Source organism: Babylonia areolata, chromosome 1 (assembly GCF_041734735.1).
Source record: "Babylonia areolata isolate BAREFJ2019XMU chromosome 1, ASM4173473v1, whole genome shotgun sequence".
Taxonomy (NCBI): Eukaryota; Metazoa; Mollusca; class Gastropoda; order Neogastropoda; family Buccinidae; genus Babylonia; species Babylonia areolata.
In genome coordinates, this window is record NC_134876.1 from 34,794,705 (window position 1) to 34,817,204 (window position 22,500).

At 46.6% G+C, this 22,500-nt stretch overlaps 1 protein-coding gene across 1 annotated transcript in view; it reads right to left on the bottom strand.

Annotated features, from left to right (window-relative positions):
• The window catches only part of LOC143291981 (frizzled-5-like), a 174,478-nt gene that overhangs the window by 23,498 nt on the left and 128,480 nt on the right, over positions 1–22,500 (bottom strand). The gene's annotated exons all lie outside the window — the stretch shown is intronic.

Genomic DNA, 22,500 nt, shown 5'->3' on the forward strand with positions numbered 1-22,500 from the left:
TTTTAACGATTAGATTTTTTTTAAGTGCATCACAAGTGAGTCTTGAAGGCTTTGCCTTTCTTGTTTAGTTATTAGATTTCAATGCAAATACTGATTTGTTGTTGTTTTTAAAATTTCACTGTAATAATATGTTCTGTTTTTATACAAACTGGGTGGGCTCTCAAGGCATTGGGTATAGGTCAGGGATCTCTCCCTTTTATATTTTCCAGATGTGGAGTAGCGCATATGGAACAGTCTGCACGCTCTGACACCTCCTTGAAACGGAGCCTATAGTAAACTAGACTCTCATCCTGGTTCTGTCCATTGACAGATTCTGTGTATGTCAGTTCGTCTACCTGTCTATCTATATGTCTAGTAGATAGATAGATATACAGATAGATAAACATCTTTTTCTATTTTCCTGTCTGTTAAGCAGTGTGCCTCTTGTTTTCCTGTTGGTCTGTCTGTCTATTGGCGTCAGTTCCCTTTTTGGTCTTTCTTTTCTTTTCACTGGAGGTGGGTTTTTTTTGTTTGTTTGTTTGTTCTTTTGCCTGTCCAACATACACCAAAGGGCACTGTACTCTCCATGAGAACAGGAACACACGGCGCCGCACAGAACAATAACACTCGCAATGCAGTAGTATACATTTCAAACCTTGGGTATATTACAGGCATATCAAATACCAGGACAGACAGACAGACAGACAGACAGTCACACACACACACACACACACACACACACACACACACACACACACACACACACACACACACACACACACACATACACACACAGACACACACCGATCGATGACAAACGAATAAGCTTCCCTGTGAGAGAGACAGAGAGAGACAAATAGACAAACAGATGGATATGCAAACAGATAAGCAGTCACAGACAGACAGGCATACACACAGACGTGCATGAGACACATAAACAGAACACAGACAAACACTCGAGTAGACATGCAAAGAAACATGCAGACAGACACACACACACACATACATACAAAGAGAAAAACAGACAGATAGAAACACACACACACACACACACACACACACACACACACACACACACATACACACATGCACAAACACAGCGGTAGGGGGGGGGTAGTGAGAGAGAGAGAGAGAGGGGAGAGAGAGAGAGGGAGGGATGGAGTCGAGAGCGAGAGAGAAACAGAGAGACAGAGAAAGAGACAGAGAAAGAGACAGAGACACACATAGAGAGAGACAGAGAGACAGAGAGAGACAGAGAAAGAGACAGAGACACAGAGAGAGAGAGACAGAGAGAGACAGAGAGACAGAGAGAGACAGAGAAAGAGACAGACACACACACACACACACACACACACACACACACACACACACACACAGAGACAGAGAGAGACAGAGAGCCATTAGTAACAAAGGAATGGAAGGAAACACCACCGCCGCAATCTAATAATTTAATCAAGGAAGAAAGACAAACAGCGGGATTAACCTGGTACGGCTCGACCCCCGGATCCAATTGGCACAGATAGCACAGGGACAGCCCACACGTTGACCATCCCTACACTGCCCTCTCCATTATTCAACAGTTCTGATAACCAAAGTATAACCACCCGAAGTCGGTGTACTCTCAACGCCCACCTTTTGGCGCAATTCCTCACTTTCTCGCACAAAGCATAAGCCGTGCTTTCTCGCATAATGCAGATATCATTTATCTCATCATCATGGAAGTCTGTCGCAAACGATGAGGACGCATCTCCGGAGTCAGTGACTCCTGGCCAGAAAAAGGGTAGACGGAAGCCGTGGCCTGTTTGAGTACCATGACCCCTCTCCAGGGGTTCATCACCAAGCCAGCTTAAAGGCTCCACTCTGGATGTCACTGCTGTTTACTCCCTTCGCCTCTGACTTCCCCAAGTCTCCTAACGAGGCAGAGGGACCACTGATACGCATAGTCAATTGTGAACTTCGTCGCATCAACTCTATCCGTCAGTACCTGTCTGTTGAAACTACTAAAACTCTGATTTCTGCTTTTGTGCTGTCACGAATTGACTACTGTAATTCTCTTCTCATAGGCTGTCCACATAATATTCTTCAGCGAATTCAAAAACTTCAAAACAATGCTGCCCGTCTGACTCTCAGAGTCCCACGTACTGATCACATTTCTCCTCACCTCCGCACCTACATTGGCTCCCCACTGAAGCGAGATAAGTACAATGCTTTCCACTCCACAGGACATTCTTATCTTTCTGACCTTACCAGTGTTTACACTCCCACAAGAAATCTCCGCTCTTCCTCTGACGGTTACCTTTTGAAATTTCCTCGCGTCAACACAAGAACCTATGGTGAACGTTCTTTCTTCTTTGCTGCTCCTCACATCTGGAACAACCTTCCTCATCATATCCGTGCACCTGATTCTATTTCTGCTTTTCGTTCATCACTAAAGACTCCTCTTTTTAAAACCTATCTATAAGTACTCTCAGCTTCCTTTTCTCCAACACCACCCATGTCAGCTCACTTTGGATGTATGTAGAGTGGGAAAGGGAGAGTGTGAGTGGGGGGAGGGGTTTTTTGAGAAGAGTGGCCATGAATGTTTTGTTACTTGTAATATTTTTCTTTCATGTAAAGCGCCCTGAGCTCTTAGTGAGAAAGGGCGCTATAAAAATGTACATTATTATTATTATTATTTCCCACAACTGGAGATAAACCAGACAAACGAACGATGTCATTATCTTTGCGTCACGAACCGGAAACACAAAACAGTTACCAGCATCACTCTTGTAACAAGGCTTCAAATAGTGAGTAGTTTACAGCTTATGCCATGAGTTATCGGAACCAATGTGAACCAAACTGCAAAGTACACTCTCCTGAGGAAGCCAGATAATAACATCAGTAGGGAGGGAGGGTGGGAGGTACGGGATGAGGCGGGGAAGGAGGGGTTGGGTGGAAGATGATGCAGAAAGGTGAAGGTAGATGAGAGAGACTGAGGAAAGGAAAGTATGAGATAAACAGTATTTCTTAAAACAAACCAACTCTTTCAAGAGATTTTGATACAGATAGGCTATCAGGAAAGTCCTGTTCAACATCCAACTGATATCTGTTACCATTATCATCATTATTAATTTCATCTAGTGGAAAATAAACTAACCTTAAAATAACAAAAACAACAATAATAATAATGATAATAAAAACATACGATGAAATACACTATCTATATTGATGCAAAATGGTTGGATCCAGGATGAAAAATCTCCCTGGACAGCGCGCTGACAGTGAGAATAAATGGAGCTGACCCTGAAGGAAGCTTAGGTGTTTTTTTTCCTGTGAAAATCAAAACACAGCAAAACAAAAAGAACAAACATAAAAACACTTTGTAATATGAGAATCTTTATTGGTTGTATTTTTTATTTTTATAGTATGGCTCTATTATTACTTTCTATTCCTAAAAAATAAATGTTGATAATATTGCATCTGTCTCAAGGCATTATGTATACATATATATATATATGTGCGCGCGTGTGTGTGTGTGTGTGTGTGTGTGTGTGCTACAGACAGGGACAGAGAGAGAGACAGACAACGTTACTGACAGAAAAAGATATAGGACCCCCTAAAAACGTGAGTGTAACCAGACCTTGGAGAGGTCAACTCTCTGTCTCTCTGTCTGTCTCTCTGTGGCCCGCTAATAAGGCACACGCTGCGACCAGCAGCGCCGCAGGGCAGTAACGACGCACGTGCTGATAACGGCAAGAGACAGGGGCAGTGGACTGTAATGCACGGCGGGGAAATGAAAGCAGGTCACATAGCATCCCATCCCATCCCATCTCTCTCTCTCTCATTTCCTAACGTGAAGAGGTTAAAAAGAAAAAAAAGGGGGGGGAAAAGACAACAACAACAATCCCCCACTACCCCCCCCCCCCCTCCCCAAAAAAGAAGAAAAAACAAAAAGAAACAAAACAAACAAAAACAACAACAAACAAACAAAAAACAACAACAAAAAACAAAAAAACAAACCCAAGCCATCTAGTTTTATTTTTATCATTTCATGTCTCACCAGAATGTTATGAAAAACAAGCACAAGCAGCACCTTTTTCTGTTTTTGCTATTGTTTTCTGTTTTGTTAATATACTGCTGAAATATAGCTGTTCCATCTGACCCCTGCTTTCCAAGAAGGAAAGGATAAACAACTGAAAGATAATGAACTCATCCATGCACGCAGTGGGTCACGAAAGATATGGAAACGAAAAAGGCAATGTTTCTTTCGATCGAACAAAACACTTGTGCATGCACAGTAATGCATTCAATGCATTGTGAAAACATGTATTTAATTCATCTTCTTTTATTAACTTCGATTGTGTTGTGAAAGAGTGAAAAAAAAGAAAGAAAGAAAGAAGAAGACACAGATAGACAGGAAGAAAGAGGAAAAAAGCCCACCCAAACCAACTGGCCAACCAACCCAAAGCAACAAAACAACGAACGGACGCAGGAGGGAAGGTAGTAAAGAAGAGAACACCTGACTGTGCATGTAATGTAGTGATCAACATTTCTGCCTTTTCAATCTTTAAAACAATTCTTTTCAATCTTAAAAAAAAAAAAAAAACAGAAAAAAGACAGAAAAAAACAAACAAACAAAACAAACAAAAAAAACACACACAATTCATATATAAATCCATTCATAAATCTGTCCATAGGAGCCTAATACGAATACGAATACGCAATACACGAATACACAAACTTCATTGTCTGTACTTAGGTACAGATATTTGTTGTTGTTTTTATCGTACATCCATTCATACATAAATGTGCCCATTAATTTTTATCTGCTGAGCATTGTCAGCAAACTGGGGTGTTTTGTATTCAGTCTTCTTTACGGATGTCCTTTGAGTTTCCCTTTCTTCCTGAATCATATTTGATAATATTTCATCACAAAGTATGAAAATATAGGGAGAAGTATTGTCACCTTATGGACAGCCTCGTTGAATGCTGAACAACTGAGCAATTTGATAGTTTACAGTTTGTGTTGATTTCATGTTTTCGTAAAATGAAGCTCACCGTCTACATCTCTCATATCCAAAGCCACAATATGACAAAACCTTTGTGACAAATTCCAGTCAAGCGAGTCGCATGCCTGTTCAAGGTTGAGAAACGCGAGCCCAGACAGTTTTGTTTCTGTTAGATCAAGTCATAAATCAGCCTCACCACCACCGATGCTGCTCTGTGCATTCCTCACAAACCCAGTCTGGTCTTCCCTAATGCGCTTTAGTGAAACAATTCGGAGTATATCTGTAGTGCATGAGAATCCTATTTAGTACACTATATTTTGGAGAGAATGTTTCCTGCAGTTGTCAATGAAGTGTTTTGGTTTATCACCTTTAAGTTTACAAGTAGTAATTCATTCTTTCTGAAATGAACTAAGTTCACCATCTACAAAGACACAAGACAGTACAAACAAAACGTCACTACTGGAGATTTACAGGAGAGACATGGGGGGGGGGGGGGGGGGAGAGAGGGGGGATGAGGGTAGATGGGTGCCGGGGAGGGAGGAGGGGGGGGGAGAGGGGGGATGAGGGTAGATGGGTGCCGGGGAGGGAGGAGGGGGGGGGGGGGGGGAGAGGGGGGATGAGGGTAGATGGGTGCCGGGGAGGGAGGAGGGGGGGGAGAGGGGGGATGAGGGTAGATGGGTGCCGGGGAGGGAGGAGGGGGGGGAGAGGGGGGATGAGGGTAGATGGGTGCCGGGGAGGGAGGAGGGGGGGGGGAGAGGGGGGATGAGGGTAGATGGGTGCCGGGGAGGGAGGAGGGGGGGGGGAGAGGGGGGATGAGGGTAGATGGGTGCCGGGGAGGGAGGAGGGGGGGAGAGGGGGGATGAGGGTAGATGGGTGCCGGGGAGGGAGGAGGGGGGGGGAGAGGGGGGATGAGGGTAGATGGGTGCCGGGGAGGGAGGAGGGGGGGGGGAGAGGGGATGAGGGTAGATGGGTGCCGGGGAGGGAGGAGGGGGGGGGAGAGGGGGGATGAGGGTAGATGGGTGCCGGGGAGGGAGGAGGGGGGGGGAGAGGGGGGATGAGGGTAGATGGGTGCCGGGGAGGGAGGAGGGGGGGGGAGAGGGGGGATGAGGGTAGATGGGTGCCGGGGAGGGAGGAGGGGGGGGGGGGAGAGGGGGGATGAGGGTAGATGGGTGCCGGGGAGGGAGGAGGGGGGGGGGGGGAGGGGGGATGAGGGTAGATGGGTGCCGGGGAGGGAGGAGAGAGAGGGGGGGGGGGAGAACGAGGGAAAGACAGGGAGACAGACAGATTCCTTCCTTGGCCCCAGACGCTGTCATTACTTCCGAGTGGCCAACTAATGGGGAACTGAAGCGGGCAGTCAAGGTCCTCCCCCTACCCCCAGCCTCTCTCCCCACCCACCTCTCTCCCCGCTACTATATCCCTTTCTGACAAATCCGTCCACCATCACCCCTCCCCCCCCGCCCTCCCCCTCCGCTCACCCCCCTCCATTTCTACCGATTTTCCTCTTCCTCTGCCTCGCTCTTAAATAATTATACACACAGACCTGCTACACGGTTAAGTGATGTTACGTAGAGAGAGAGAGAGAGACAGAGAGAGAGAGAGTTCCCTGAAAGTTCGAAATCCAATATTTGTTTTTCTCACTGTTTCTTTTCTTCTTCTTTTTCTTGTGAGCAGTGTTCTCTCTCTCTCTCTCTCTCTCTCTCTCTCTCCCCTACCTTTATGATTTTGTTTTTCTTCCAGCCCACTGTGGGTTCTTTTTTTTTTTCTCCTTTTTTTCACAACTGAAAAAGTCATTATCTTATGTATAGTGCCTTTTTACTTTCACTCATTCTTTTTTCTGTTTCATATTTCGGTTCTTCGCTTATTTCTTTTACGTTTGTTAACTTCGTTTTTATTCTTCTTTCTTTTCTTTTCAATGTTCCCTCTCAACCTCCATCTTTTTCATTACATTTTATTCTTATTTTGTATGAAACAACAAAATTACCAGAAATGTTGTTTTTTTTAATCAGACAGATTGTTCCTTTATTCACTTACTTATTCATCTATCTATTTATTTATTCTTTTATTTTTCATTTTAAGAAAATGAGAAGCAACAACAACAACAACAAACACTCACACACACACACACACACACACACACACACACACACACACGCACACGCACACACACACACCACTTCGTACGCTACAATGCAAAAGAAAAAGCCAACAGAAACTGATAGAACAATAGCAAAATTAATCAGATCTGCAGAGAAAGAGATCTTGAGGAACCTTGAAAAGACCAAGAACTTTGAGCCTTGCACCAACTTCAGATGCACTGAGTTCTGCTGCGATGGAACTGATGGATGACAGTGACATCCACTGGTGAGGACTGTCTGATGATGACAGTGAGGACTGTCTGATGGATAACAGTGAGGACTGTCTGATGGATGACAGTGACATCCACTGGTGAGGACTGTCTGATGGATAACAGTGAGGACTGTCTGATGGATGACAGTGACATCCACTGGTGAGGACTGTCTGATGGATGACAGTGAGGACTGTCTGATGATGGCAGTGAGGACTGTCTGGTGGATGGCAGTGAGGACTGTCTGATGGATGGCAGTGAGGACTGTCTGATGGATGGCAGTGAGGACTGTCTGATGGATGGCAGTGAGGACTGTTTGATGGATGGCAGTGAGGACTGTCTGATGGATGGCAGTGAGGACTGTCTGGTGGATGGCAGTGAGGACTGTCTGATGGATGACAGTGAGGACTGTCTGATGATGGCAGTGAGGACTGTCTGGTGGATGGCAGTGAGGACTGTCTGATGATGACAGTGAGGACTGTCTGATGATGGCAGTGAGGACTGTCTGGTGGATGGCAGTGAGGACTGTCTGGTGATGACAGTGAGGACTGTCTGATGATGGCAGTGAGGACTGTCTGATGGATGGCAGTGAGGACTGTCTGATGATGACAGTGAGGACAGTCTGATGATAACAGTGAGGACTGTCTGATGGATGGCAGTGAGGACTGTCTGATGGATGACAGTGAGGGACTGTCTGATGATGACAGTGAGGACTGTCTGATGGATGGCAGTGAGGACTGTCTGGTGATGGACAGTGAGGGACTGTCTGATGGATGGCAATGAGGACTGTCTGGTGGATGGCAGTGAGGACTGTCTGGTGGATGACAGTGAGGACTGTCTGATGGATAGCAGTGAGGACTGTCTGATGGATAACAGTGAGGACTGTCTGATGGATGGCAATGAGGACTGTCTGATGGATGGCAATGAGGACTGTCTGGTGATGACAGTGAGGACTGTCTGATGGATGGCAATGAGGACTGTCTGATGGATGGCAATGAGGACTGTCTGATGGATGGCAATGAGGACTGTCTGGTGATGACAGTGAGGACTGTCTGATGGATAACAGTGAGGACTGTCTGATGGATGGCAATGAGGACTGTCTGGTGATGACAGTGAGGACTGTCTGATGGATGACAGTGAGGACTGTCTGATGGATAACAGTGAGGACTGTCTGATGATGACAGTGAGGACTGTCTGATGATGACAGTGAGGACTGTCTGATGGATAACAGTGAGGACTGTCTGATGATGACAGTGAGGACTGTCTGGTGGATGGCAGTGAGGACTGTCTGGTGGATGGCAGTGAGGACTGTCTGATGATGACAGTGAGGACTGTCTGATGGATGGCAATGAGGACTGTCTGATGGATGGCAATGAGGACTGTCTGATGGATGACAGTGAGGACTGTCTGATGGATAACAGTGAGGACTGTCTGATGATGACAGTGAGGACTGTCTGATGGATGACAGTGAGGACTGTCTGGTGATGACAGTGAGGACTGTCTGATGGATGACAGTGAGGACTGTCTGATGGATAACAGTGAGGACTGTCTGATGATGACAGTGAGGACTGTCTGGTGGATGGCAATGAGGACTGTCTGATGGATGACAGTGAGGACTGTCTGATGGATGACAGTGAGGACTGTCTGATGGATAACAGTGAGGACTGTCTGATGATGACAGTGAGGACTGTCTGATGGATGGCAATGAGGACTGTCTGATGGATGACAGTGAGGACTGTCTGATGGATAACAGTGAGGACTGTCTGATGGATAACAGTGAGGACTGTCTGATGATGACAGTGAGGACTGTCTGGTGGATGGCAGTGAGGACTGTCTGATGATGACAGTGAGGACTGTCTGGTGGATGGCAGTGAGGACTGTCTGATGATGACAGTGAGGACTGTCTGATGGATGGCAGTGAGGACTGTCTGATGGATGGCAGTGAGGACTGTCTGATGGATGACAGTGAGGACTGATGATGGCAATGAGGACTGTCTGGTGGATGGCAGTGAGGACTGTCTGATGGATGGCAGTGAGGACTGTTTGATGGATGGCAGTGAGGACTGTCTGATGATGGCAGTGAGGACTGTCTGATGATGACAGTGAGGACTGTCTGATGGATGACAGTGAGGACTGTCTGATGATGGCAGTGAGGACTGTCTGGTGGATGGCAGTGAGGACTGTCTGGTGGATGGCAGTGAGGACTGTCTGGTGGATGGCAGTGAGGACTGTCTGATGGATGACAGTGAGGACTGTCTGGTGGATGGCAGTGAGGACTGTCTGGTGGATGGCAGTGAGGACTGTCTGATGATGGCAGTGAGGACTGTCTGGTGGATGGCAGTGAGGACTGTCTGGTGGATGGCAGTGAGGACTGTCTGATGATGACAGTGAGGACTGTCTGATGGATGGCAGTGAGGACTGTCTGATGGATGGCAGTGAGGACTGTCTGGTGGATGGCAGTGAGGACTGTCTGATGGATAACAGTGAGGACTGTCTGATGGATGGCAGTGAGGACTGTCTGATGGATAACAGTGAGGACTGTCTGATGGATAACAGTGAGGACTGTCTGATGGATGGCAGTGAGGACTGTCTGGTGGATGGCAGTGAGGACTGTCTGATGATAACAGTGAGGACTGTCTGATGGATGGCAGTGAGGACTGTCTGGTGGATGGCAGTGAGGACTGTCTGGTGGATGGCAGTGAGGACTGTCTGATGGATGGCAGTGAGGACTGTCTGGTGGATGGCAGTGAGGACTGTCTGATGGATGACAGTGAGGACTGTCTGATGGATGGCAGTGAGGACTGTCTGATGGATGGCAGTGAGGACTGTTTGGTGGATGGCAGTGAGGACTGTCTGATGATGGCAGTGAGGACTGTCTGATGATGACAGTGAGGACTGTCTGATGGATGGCAGTGAGGACTGTCTGGTGGATGGCAGTGAGGACTGTTTGGTGGATGGCAGTGACATCCACTGGTGAGGATTGCGTCATTGATGGCAGTGTTGTACACTGGTGAGGACTGTCTCACTGATGGCAGTGACATCCATTGGTAACATAATAATAATAATAATGGATACTTATATAGCACACTATCCAGAAATCTGCTCATCCCCTATACCTGTTCTCCACCCCCCTTCCCTTGGTCATCGGCCATCATATCCCCCCCCCCCGCCCCCCTGTGTGTGTGTGTGTGTGTGTGTGTGTGTGCGCGCGCGCGCGTTGTGCGTGCGCGAGTGTGTTTCTCTCTCTCTCTGTGTCAAGACATTACCACTGAGCTGAATATATTCAGCTCGATGGGACAGACCGGACAAACAGGCTTTGCCTAAAATCTTAATCATTAAACAAAAACAGTCCTGAGTTCTCTCTCTTTTTTTTCTTCCTTACATCCCCTTCGTTCTGATTCCTTTAAACGCCTTTCCAAAAGAGTCTATAAAATACCTTCGTCCGAATGTAAAGGCTCTTTCGCAAGCTTATCCACTCCTCTCTCTCTCTCTCCCTCCCTCTCTCTCTCTACCTCCCCCCCCCCCTCCCCCTCTGTGTCACTGTTCACCAGCATGTGTGGGCTGATGGAGAAGGAAGAGTGTTTCCTTAGGGTTCGTCTGCTCCTTAGCACGCTGATGAGTGTCGTCACGATGACTGTGGAGAGGTTCCCCATATCCCCCCCCCACGCCCCCCTCTCCCCTCACTGCCCCCCAGGACTGACTGAAGAGGCTGATGACGGATCGTCCTCTGTGCTCCACAGGATGGATGAGGCGTTGTACAGGACGCCCCTGGCCCTGTGCTGTACACACACAACACTATGTATGGACCGTTCCCGTCCCGTCCTCGGAAGCACCTGTTTCACAGTGGATTGGCACTTTGACGTATCGCCTGTTTTCTTCAGCTGAGGCTGAGGGTGGTATAATGGGCTGAGTTTGTTGTTGTTGTCGTTGTTGTTGTTGTCGTTGTTGTTGTCGTTGTTGTCGTTGTTATTGTTGTCGTTGTTGTTGTTGTCGTCGTTGTTGTTGGTGGTGTTCTTGTCGCTAAGACCGCCACAATCGTCTTGCAGTGCTGGAGATCGGCGACACAGAGCTATGTCTGCCCCTGCTGTGCCAGCTGACGTTCCATGCTCCACACACAACAGCATGTGTGCTTTCGGACTTTGGGACGTCCGGAGCTACGTGCGTTGTCCACCGTTGATATCCACTGGTGATGTTAGGACGTATCGTCGTCCTCGGTTCCCGAGACAACCATGATGATGAAGATGATGATGATGATGTTGCTGTTGCTATTGATGTTGGCGAGATTTATACAGAGTGTTGCTGTTTGATTTTTCATTCCCACTTGATCATTGTAGATGGGATATTGTTTGGTTTTGTGAGAAGGGGGGCGGGGGGAGGGGGTAAGCGATCTTGAAAAAAATAGGTATATTTTGTAGGGAGGAGCAGGGCAGGGGGAGGGGAGGGGGCAGCGGTATGACAGAGGAACGTTGATTTTGAATTAATGAGACGGTGTTCCTACTCTCCATGTCCTCCGCCCCCTCTCTCTTCTGGCTGTCACAAAACTCTGTTTCTGTCTTTCTCTGTCTGTCTGTCTGTCTGTCTGTCTCTCTCTCTCATATATTTATGGATTTTCTGACGTTTGGTATTATGGAGGTGTAGGAGACGAGAAAGCTTTCCTTAAGGTATTCAAAGAACGTATGATGGACTTGTAAACCAGACTGGTCTAGCAAACTATATAGTAGTAATCATAATGAAATATACCTTTCCATTTAATCGTACGCTCGTAGATCAAATACACCCGTAAAAGATCCAGTAACGCATGTCAGCGTTCGTCGGTTATGGAAACAAGAACAAACTCGGCTTACCCCCCTCCGAAAAGGGAATGCGGCTGCCTGCATGTCGGGGGTAAAAACTGTCATACACCTAAAACCTCACTTGTGCACTATGCGAGTGAACGTGGGAGTTGCAGTCCACGAAAGAAAAAGAAGAAGAAGAAAAGGGCTGCAGCATTGTTTATATTCTGTACGTTACAACTAAGGCGTTAAACAGAAAGCAGAGAGCTCGCAGAAATGAAAGACATACCTCTAAATTAGCCATAACTCGTTATTTTAAAATCAGTATGTTCTTATCAATTCTTGTGTTGTTAACTCTGCACACACACACACACACACACACACACACACACACATACACTTGGTTATAAGTGTTGTACACTTATAACCAAAAGTTCTGAGTTCTCTCTGTCTCTTTCTGTCTCTGTCTCTGTCTCTCTCCTTCCAAGTTTACCTCGATATCTCCCACTCCTCTAATAAATTCTGAAAGAACATGACTAATCCTACACCCGCCCCACCCCCTCACACACATCCTAACATTCCACACACGTTGATCGCCCGCCCCCCCAACCCCCCCCCCCCCCCCCCCCCCCCCCCCGTCCCTCCCCACAAACCACTGCTCCCATGTCAGTTAATTTGGAGAGGTGTCCTCACACGAATTCTGTCCTCACCGCCGACACTGTTTGCCGATTGGAGGAGCTGTCACACACAGCCACTTGCTGTGTCAATCCAACGAGTCACCATGTCGCACCATCAGTTTGATCGTGTTATCCAAAGTAATAGTGATCGGTGAGACCACAGGTCTCTGGATAATGGGTTCTTAGGTAACAAATCCTGGATTTAAAATCACGCGCCATCTCTATAGTGCGACTTAATAACTATCTTATACGGGCTCTACAAAAAGTCAAAGAACACTTCACAAAAACAGACATGTTTTCATAGAGAGATTATCTGAACTATGCAAACTGCATAATGGTATATCACTGGCTCCTGACTGAACACACAAACAGCTGTTCCAGACACACATGAAGCATGAAAAGCTTGAAAATGTGTTTGAACAATCTGTTTTGGCCAATAATGTAATCCTTTGTGGTGTATAATAAATATAGTTGTGTTTTTTCATTGTTAAAAATGGAAGCGCATATGCAAGAAAGCACTGGCTGCATGTACTGCTGCTTTCCGACAATTCAGCATCAATTCATCACGCCCCCAAGAAGAAAGCTGTGCAGGTTCCCAAGTGGAACGTGACATTCTCTTTTTAACAGAGTGCACTGATGTGCGGCCCACATAAACATCTGGGAGAAAAACAAGTTATCATCTCACCTCAGTGTTTATCCTCGTTACATTCATGGCTTCACAATTAGTGACCATACTACCTATACATTAAACAACGCTCTGGACAGCCACTGCTCACCAATCTTCCAGGTCCACTACTTGGCCAGTTCTTTATCAACACAATTACAACACGTCATTACAGTTTCAAGCGAACCTTAAACACTATCGTCCACGTGTGGCCCACGAACTTTCATCTTGCTTCGGGGGGCGGGGGTAGGACTTCGGGGCAGGGGGTGGGAGAAAACAAACGAGGAGGCCATTAGGGAGGAGGAGTAGAGAAGTCAGTCGTTAGAACCCACTAACGAGACGCCCAGAAGAGCAAACACGTGTCAAGACAAGAGTCACACACGAGTGACCAATCCACTCTGACATGCCTTTCTGAAGGACAAGCAGAGGAGGGACAGAATCCATTCTTGTGACAGCTGACAAACAGATGTGTGTGTGTGTGTGTGTGTGTGTGTGTGTGTGTGTGTGTGTGACAGTGAATCGAATATAAGTCTCAGCTCACAGACTTTTGAAGGAAACTGTCTATGGCATGAGCATAAGTTGTTACATCGTCAGCAGTTAAGAGTTTGTGAAGAAACAAAAGTGCTATAATAATATTCCCTGGCATACATTTCGTTCCGACATCCTGTGACGTTACTGGCTTAAAGAGTGCCCTACACGTGGAAACAATTCTGTTTGTTGTGTTCTCAACGTTGAGAAGTAAGTCTGTTGACACTGCTAAATACACAATATTTATTATTAAATGGGTACCCAGTAACCAATCGTGTGTGTGTGTGTGTGTGTGTGTGCGTGCGTGCGTGCGTGCGTGCGTGTGTGTGTGTGTGTGTGTGCGTGCGTGTGTGTGTGTGTGTGTGTGTGTGTGTGTGTGTGTGCGTGCGTGCATGTGTGTGCGCATCTGTGGGGGATTGCAGTTCGTGTGTAGGTGTAGGTGTGTGCGTAGGTTAGCGTCTCGTTCTCTCTTGTTGTAAACACAGAACAAGAAACAATCGATCTTACAACACGTGGCCGGAAAGTGGAGGTTTTCACATGTTTACGATCCTTCGTCAAGCTCTTTCCTCTCTCTCTAGACACTCTCTCCCAAGGCTGTACTTCCCCCTGGTCGGTCGGCAAAAGTGGTCAGTTCCTGTTTGTCTCTCGCTCCCGACACGGCGCTGTAACTCGACCGACCTCAGGTGCTGCTAGCTGTATGTGTAGTGCTTATAATAATAATCTTCCCTCATCAACCCCCGCCCTCCCCCCCAACATGCCCCTCCCACCCCCTCTCTACGTGCTCTTGGCACCGGGGCGACCCTCTTCAGCCTCGTGTGGGTCGCGCGGCATTGGGCCTACTCGGGGACTACTCCTCGCTTTCGAGTGGACCCACTTTAAACTGTCGTCAATCCTTGGGACGTAGTCTACAATGTTGTTTTTCTTTCGGGAGGGGTGTGTGTGGAAGGGTGTTGTTTGGTGTGTGTGTGTGTGTGTGTGTGTGTGTGTGTGTGTGTGTGTGTATGTGTGTGTGTGTGTGTGTGTGTGTGTGTGTGTGTGTGTGTGTGTTGTGTTGTTCTACAGTGACACTGACGCAGCGCGACCACCACCTCTAGGAAACACTAGTATCGTATTAGTTAATTTTTGTGACAAATAGTATGGGCTGCGAATCATGTGGAACTCACAATCAATGAAGTAGACAGAACCGATACAAATTCATAGAATAAAATGCATTGATCCATTTGTTGACAGTACACCAGAGAAGTGTTATTCACTCATTCCTCAGTTTGAATCGGAGGGCTATTTGTAGTTAAGTTTGTTTTCCGTCACGCCATACTGCATCCCCGAATTATGTTGTTTCAGCTTCTTCAGTACCCCCTCCCGTTCTGTTCCCACCCACCCCCACACTCCATGCCCTCTTCCAGCCCGTCCTCTCCTCACTGCACTCATTTCTTTGTGGTTTTACCGTGCATAATGACCCCCTCTCACTGCACTCATTTCTTTGTGGTTTTACCGTGCATAATGACCCCCTCTCACTGCACTCATTTCTTTGTGGTTTTACCGTGCACAATGACCCCCTCTCACTGCACTCATTTCTTTGTGGTTTTACCGTGCACAATGACCCCCTCTCACTGCACTCATTTCTTTGTGGTTTTACCGTTCACAATGACCCCCTCTCACTGCACTCATTTCTTTGTGGTTTTACCGTGCACAATGACCCCCTCTCACTGCACTCATTTCTTTGTGGTTTTACCGTGCACAGTGACCCCCTCTCACTGCACTCATTTCTTTGTGGTTTTACCGTGCATAATGACCCCCTCTCACTGCACTCATTTCTTTGTGGTTTTTACCGTGGACAATGACCCCTCTCACTGCACTCAATTTCTTTGTGGTTTTACCGTGCACACTGACCCCCTCTCACTGCACTCATTTCTTTGTGGTTTTACCTTGCACAATGACCCCCTTCAATACCCCCTCTCACTGCACTCATTTTCCTTTGTGTTTTTACCGTGCACAATAGACCCTCTACCCCCCTTACTGCCTCTCTGTGGTTTTCACCGTGCATACACTCATTTCTTTGTGGTTTTACCGTGCACAATGACCCCCTTCATACCCCCTCTCACTGCACTCATTTCTTTGTGGTTTTACCGTGCACAATGACCCCCTTCATACCCCCTCTCACTGCACTCATTTCTTTGTGGTTTTACCGTGCATAATGACCCCCTCTCACTGCACTCATTTCTTTGTGGTTTTACCGTGCACAATGACCCCCTCTCACCGCACTCATTTCTTTGTGGTTACCGTGCACAATGACCCCCTCTCACTGCACTCATTTCTTTGTGGTTACCGTGCATAATGACCCCCTCTCACTGCACTCATTTCTTTGTGGTTTTACCGTGCACAATGACCCCCTCTCACTGCACTCATTTCTTTGTGGTTTTACCGTGCACAATGACCCCCCCCCCTTTCATCCGCCCCCTCCCTCCTCCGCCCCGTGCAGAACCAACCAGGAACTGTTTCACTGTATCTATAGACATTTGCGTTTGAAAGACATGGACGGACACTGTGTTACAGTGTATGCAAGCAAACGATTTGTTGAGTTCTGCTGTCACAGTTATGCGAGATCCGGGGCCCAATTCAGGGGGAAAACGTAAGCAGAAACGCCCAGACTAAAACTGTTGTCCGAGACTAAACGCAGGCTAAAACGGCTGAAATTTGGTCCAGCGATTTCGTTGGACAACATTTCGTACGCCCAGACTTTGTTGAAGACAAACGGCGCGTTGTTTTGTTGTTGTTTTTCTTTCAGTACTGCAGTCGACTTGAAAAGAGTTTCGCGACAGAATTCATTCACTACAAGAGTATGAAGATTATAAATCTGATGATGATAATGATAAAGATGATGATGACGGTTTATTCTTATACGCCTTTCATTAAGATACGACAAAAAGAAACACATGTTATAAAATCATAATCACACACACACACACACACACACACACACACACACACACACACACACACACCCTTCTCACTCCCCCCTCGCAACAACCTCACCACACAAAAACTAAGTGCAAAATATCTCGATACACACGCATTGAACACAACGGTTCACAGAGAACCCTTGCTATAACCAAACAACATACACCTACGGTCACTACATACGCTTTGTGAAAACAGCGTCATGTGTTGAGTCTATCCAGGAAAGGGGGGAGGAGGGAGAGAAGGGCCAGGAACAGAAAGAAAGCCTGGCGTGACGAACAGAGGCGATTACGACGAGGGGCCAGCCCCCGCTCCATTCATGGGCCCCTGTGTTGACGTGTTGACACGAGGCTTAGACTTGACACTGAGCCCTCTCCCCCCCCCCCCTCTCTCTCTCTCTTACTCTCTCCCTTTCCCCTCTCTCTCCCACTATTTCCCATTCTAACCCTCTCCATCCACCCTACCCTCCTATCCCCCTTTCCCACCTATAATAGCTAATGAGACCCGTCTGACATTGGAACCGCTTAGTCTGCATTCAGGGCATTGACACCCTGGTGCCAGAGAGAGAGAGGGAGAGAGAGAGGGGGGGGGGAGAGAAGAGGCGGGAGGTAGACGAGGGAAAGAAAGAGGGAGGGGGAGGGGAGGGAGAGAGAATTGAGAATGAAGAACAGAGAAGGATAGAGAGAGAGAGGAGAGAGAAAGAGAGAGTCAGAAAGACAGAACAAGGTGGAGAAGATGATATACAGAGAACTAGAGAGAGACAGACTGGGAGGGAGGTCTGACAGCCAACAGAGAGGGTTGTGGGGACACAGACAGACGGACAGACATCACACACACACACACACACACACACACACACACACACACACACACACACACACACACACACACACACACACACACACACACACACACACACACAGAGGCAGAAACTAATATGTGTGCGAGAGAAAGAGAGTGCTGTCTTGCGCGTCATATTTTCACTACTGAAACTTTATCTTTAACAGAAAAAGTTCAACATAATTTACACACACACACACACACACACACACACACACACACACACACACACGTACAGAGAGACAGAGAGACAGACAGACAGACAGACAGACATGCAAAGAGACACAATCAGAAAAACAAACATGAAACAATTATTATTTTTTTGCATTATATATATAACAGAAATAAAGACACTAACAGTCAACGAATAGACAAATGGACAGATAGATAGACAGACAGACAGACAGACAGACAGATAGATAGATAGATAGATAGATAGATAGATAGATAGATAGACAGATAGATATAAAATGACATCGATAACAGACAGCATCCACTTGTTCATCTCCCCACTGACAACACACTTTATCTCTAGTCGTAGGTTGAGGCTTATTGCTTCCCCCCCCCCCCCCCCCCACCCCCCTAATTAGCATTTTTATTCCCTGGTTATAAGCAACAAAAAGAATTGGCTTGTACATTAAACTGCACACACACAGACACACACATAGACACACACACAAACAGACATACACTTACGCATACATGTACACACAGACACACACAGACAAACACACACACACACACACACACACACACACACACACACACACACACACACACACACACACACACACACACACGGGTACATAAATGATTGCGCTCTCGATCAAAGACATTGCCCCAGCTGAATATTTCATAATTTTCTACACGACTGCACACAAGAAAGGACACCCAGAATTCCACAGCGGAATCCTCCGTCTGCTGTGCCCTGCATAAATAGGGAGATCAAATTCTCAGACCTGTCACCCGCTTATACTTTGGTATCTAAGAACATCTAACAGCAATTCCTCTTCACCTTTCTGCGCTATACGAAAACGGCTCTCTGGCAACCACAAAGAAGGCATCAATGTTGATTCCACGAGACAGAAGCGGATTGGTCAAACGACAGACTCTTACGATGACACTGTGTGCGATGCTTGAGCCTGAGCCTGATTGGCCGATTATGCCATGGAGGTTTCATGACACGGAGAGACAGAGAGTGCTGGGGAGATGGAGGGAAAGAGAGAGAGAGAGGGGGGGAGGGAGGGAAATAAGAGAAAAGGAGAAATAGAGAAAGAGGGGATGCAGAGAGAGAGAGAGAGAGAGAAGAGAGGGAGGGGGGAATGAAGAGATAGAGAGGTTATATACAGAGAGAGAGAGAGAGGTGGGCAGAGGTAGAAAGAGACAGACGGACAGAAGGAAAATCTCTCTCCTCTATTTCCTAAAAGAAAGAAAGAAAAAAAGCACGTAATGTTATCAACAACAGCGCTTCTGTTCCAGACCCACATACTCTGAACCTCTGCAAAGACAAGCGCCGCTAAGGAAAATTGTTGTTCCGGAATGTCAGCAATTACAGCAACATCCGCAGGAGAGCAGGAAGCAGCACTTTCTGGGCATCTGTTCTGCAACACTCTACCTTCTTCGGCGGGGGTTAAGAGGTTTCCAAACGCATTCAATAGCCATGAAAAAATGTCTTCATGTTTGTGTAGAGACTTCTTCAATTCCGTCTCGAGAAATGCTTTCACGATCTGCTAAAAAAAAAAAAAAAAAAAAAAAAATCCAGCCTTCAGGGGTGTGTTTAACGCATGCACCCACATTCCTTCAATTTACAATGAAAATCTCAAAACCGGAAATGAGAAATCAAACCAAAAAGAGATTTTTGCAGGGAAAGAACGGCCAGCGTTCCTTCGCTTCCCCCTTTAGCTTTCTTTCCTCCTCCTCCCTCTCACCCTCACCGTCTCCCGCTAGTTCTCGCGTCCGGTCTAATCAAGCTAACTTCATTTGCATACTAATTCCACGTGACAGAGTGCAATTGTGACGTCACAATCGGTCTGGACCTTTGGCCCGGGGCCAGGGACTGGTGAGGTAGTGTTCGGGGGAAGGGCCTCATGGGGCGAGGGAGGGGTGGGGGGTGGGGAGGCGGGGGCGAGGGGGGAGGATGAGAGGTTGGGAGATGGGGGCTCAGAGAACATGGTTGGTGGGTGGAGGTGAGAATAATGGAGAAGGGGGGGGGGAGGGGGTGGATGGGTCGGGGAGGGCGGAAGGATGGGAGGGGACAAGAGGAGGTGGTTTGAAAATCTGGTAATCCCAAAGACTGTGGGGCACAACTCTTAGCGAGAAGGAGAGGATGGTGAGGGGTGGGGTGGGGGATGGTGGGGGGGGGGAGAAGATGGCGGAAAGGGGGAAGGGGGTGGTGGGAGAGAAAGGATGAGTCAGACAAATGATTTCACTGGCCAAATAACTTAATCAAAACTGAATTATCACCCAGCCCCCCACCCTCAGCTCCTCGCTCTCCCCTTTCCATCCACACAGTCACTACAGGGAGGCTGCACATGGAAGGCAACTGATGGGCAGGAGAATAAATGAGGAGGGACACACCGACAGAGATGGTCTGAGAGAGAGACAAGACGGACAGACAGAGAGACAGAGATGGAGGGGTGGGGGTGAGGGGGGAATGAGAGAGGAGGGTAGAGGGAAGAGGGTCAACAATAATTGGGCAAATGAAAGCAGGGGAGGGGCCGGCTGGAAGTCCTGACCGATAGTGGGAGTGTCTGCGCATCTGAGGTCCTGCGAAGCTGCACCTCACTCTCTCTCTCTCTCTCCTTTGAGAGAGAGAGAGAGAGAGAGAGAGGTTGGGGGTGGGGGTGGGGTGGGGGTGGGGGTGGGGGCTGGGGAATTAAGAAAAAAAAGATGTGGAACTGGGGAGGGGAGGAGGTTCACAGGCACTGGGAGAAGGGTGGGCAGGGAAAGACCTTATCGCATCTCCCTATCCTCTCTAATCCCCAATATTTGCTGAGTAGCTCATTGGCTGCAGTGCACACGAGGCGGGGTGGGGAAGGGGGAGCAGTGGGGAAAAGGGGGTGGCAGAATATGGAAGGAGAGAGAGAAAGAGAGAGAGAGAGAGTTTGAGACAGAGACAGAGAGTGAGAGACAGAGACAGACAGAGAGAGAAGAGAGAGACAGAGAGAAGAGAGAGAGAGAGTGGCCCTGAACTATTTTAATGACTGAGGCCAACATCATGGTAAGTTCAGACAAATTACATTTCTGAAGCAATATGACTATATCAAAAATGTGTATTTTTGTTACGTGATGAACTTATGCATAGCATCATTTATATCAGGAAGCGTTTATATTCATTTGTGAAACAAGACAAAGATATACTCTATTAACTCCTTATCTCCCCCCCCCCCCCCCCCACCCCCTCATCCCGCATTCCTCTTATCATCCGTCAAATGCATTGTGGCCAAATTTTAGTCCCCTCCCCCCTCTCTCTCTATGTATGCGTGTGCGCGCATATTATAAACATATATATATATATATATATATATATATATATATATATATATATACATATATATATATATATATATATATATATATATATATATATATACATATCTGTCTAAAGCACAAATCAAAGTCTGAAACTGCTTTCACCGCTCCATGAAAATACTTTCAATGAGAGGAAGATTCACAGATAATGACAAAAGAAAATGTCGGGAAAAAAAAAATATATACATAGAGAGAGGAGGGAGGGATACATATAATATGAACACACACACACACACACACACACACATATATATATATATATATATATATATAAAAAGAGACAGACAGACAGATAGAATGTGGTCACTGTGGATTAAACGGTGGTAATGATGCTTACTATTTTGTTTGATAACTGACATCAGCGTAGACAGTTGTTCGCTGTTGGTTTTTTGATTGTTAGTTTGCTTGTTGTTGCTGACGATGGTGGCGAATATTCTATCATGTATTCATTTTTCTTTAGTCTCTTTCTGTTTAACGAGAGACGAGGTATCATACGCCAGATAAAGTTCTGCTTTCTGCTGCTTGTATGTGGCGAGAACATAGAAGTATCGCGTATGGCCAAAGAAAAGAAAAGAGTGCTATGCATTTACAAAGAGTGAATCAAATGCACATCATCAGACACAAACTGGTGCATTTACGTGCACATCAGAAACAGTTTATCATCTGGTACGAACCAGAATTAAAGTTATCCCTGCACTCACATACACACCAGTCAGACCACAGTGCGCTCCAAGAGACAGACCATCCGCTATTCATACACGAACCAGAGACCAAGACTTCATTTTGCCTATGGAGAACAAAGAAATGTGCCTATCGAGAATAAGGAAGATTTACTTATCGAGAACAAAGAGAATCACAGTATAGGCTTGTTTATGGCATTTGCATATGACTGGATCGATATCACGATTATGTGCATATGTAATTTAACCCAAACTGGCGCAAACAATCAAGAATTTTAATGTTAATGTGAAGGAAGAATGGGTTATTTACTTTTTAAAGGTTTTGATTGTGTTTCGAATTTGCTGTTTTAACACACACACAAACATATAGATAGATAGATATATGCCGGTGGATAATAAATCATAACCCACGATACCAACCAGTGGTCTTGAGATGAGTTTAAAATATATGTCTCCGAAATGCGGGCATTGCAGTACAGCACCAACCCTTTGTTTTCCGGTTGTCTGTTTCTTTACCAATCAAAATCGGAATTTTCTCA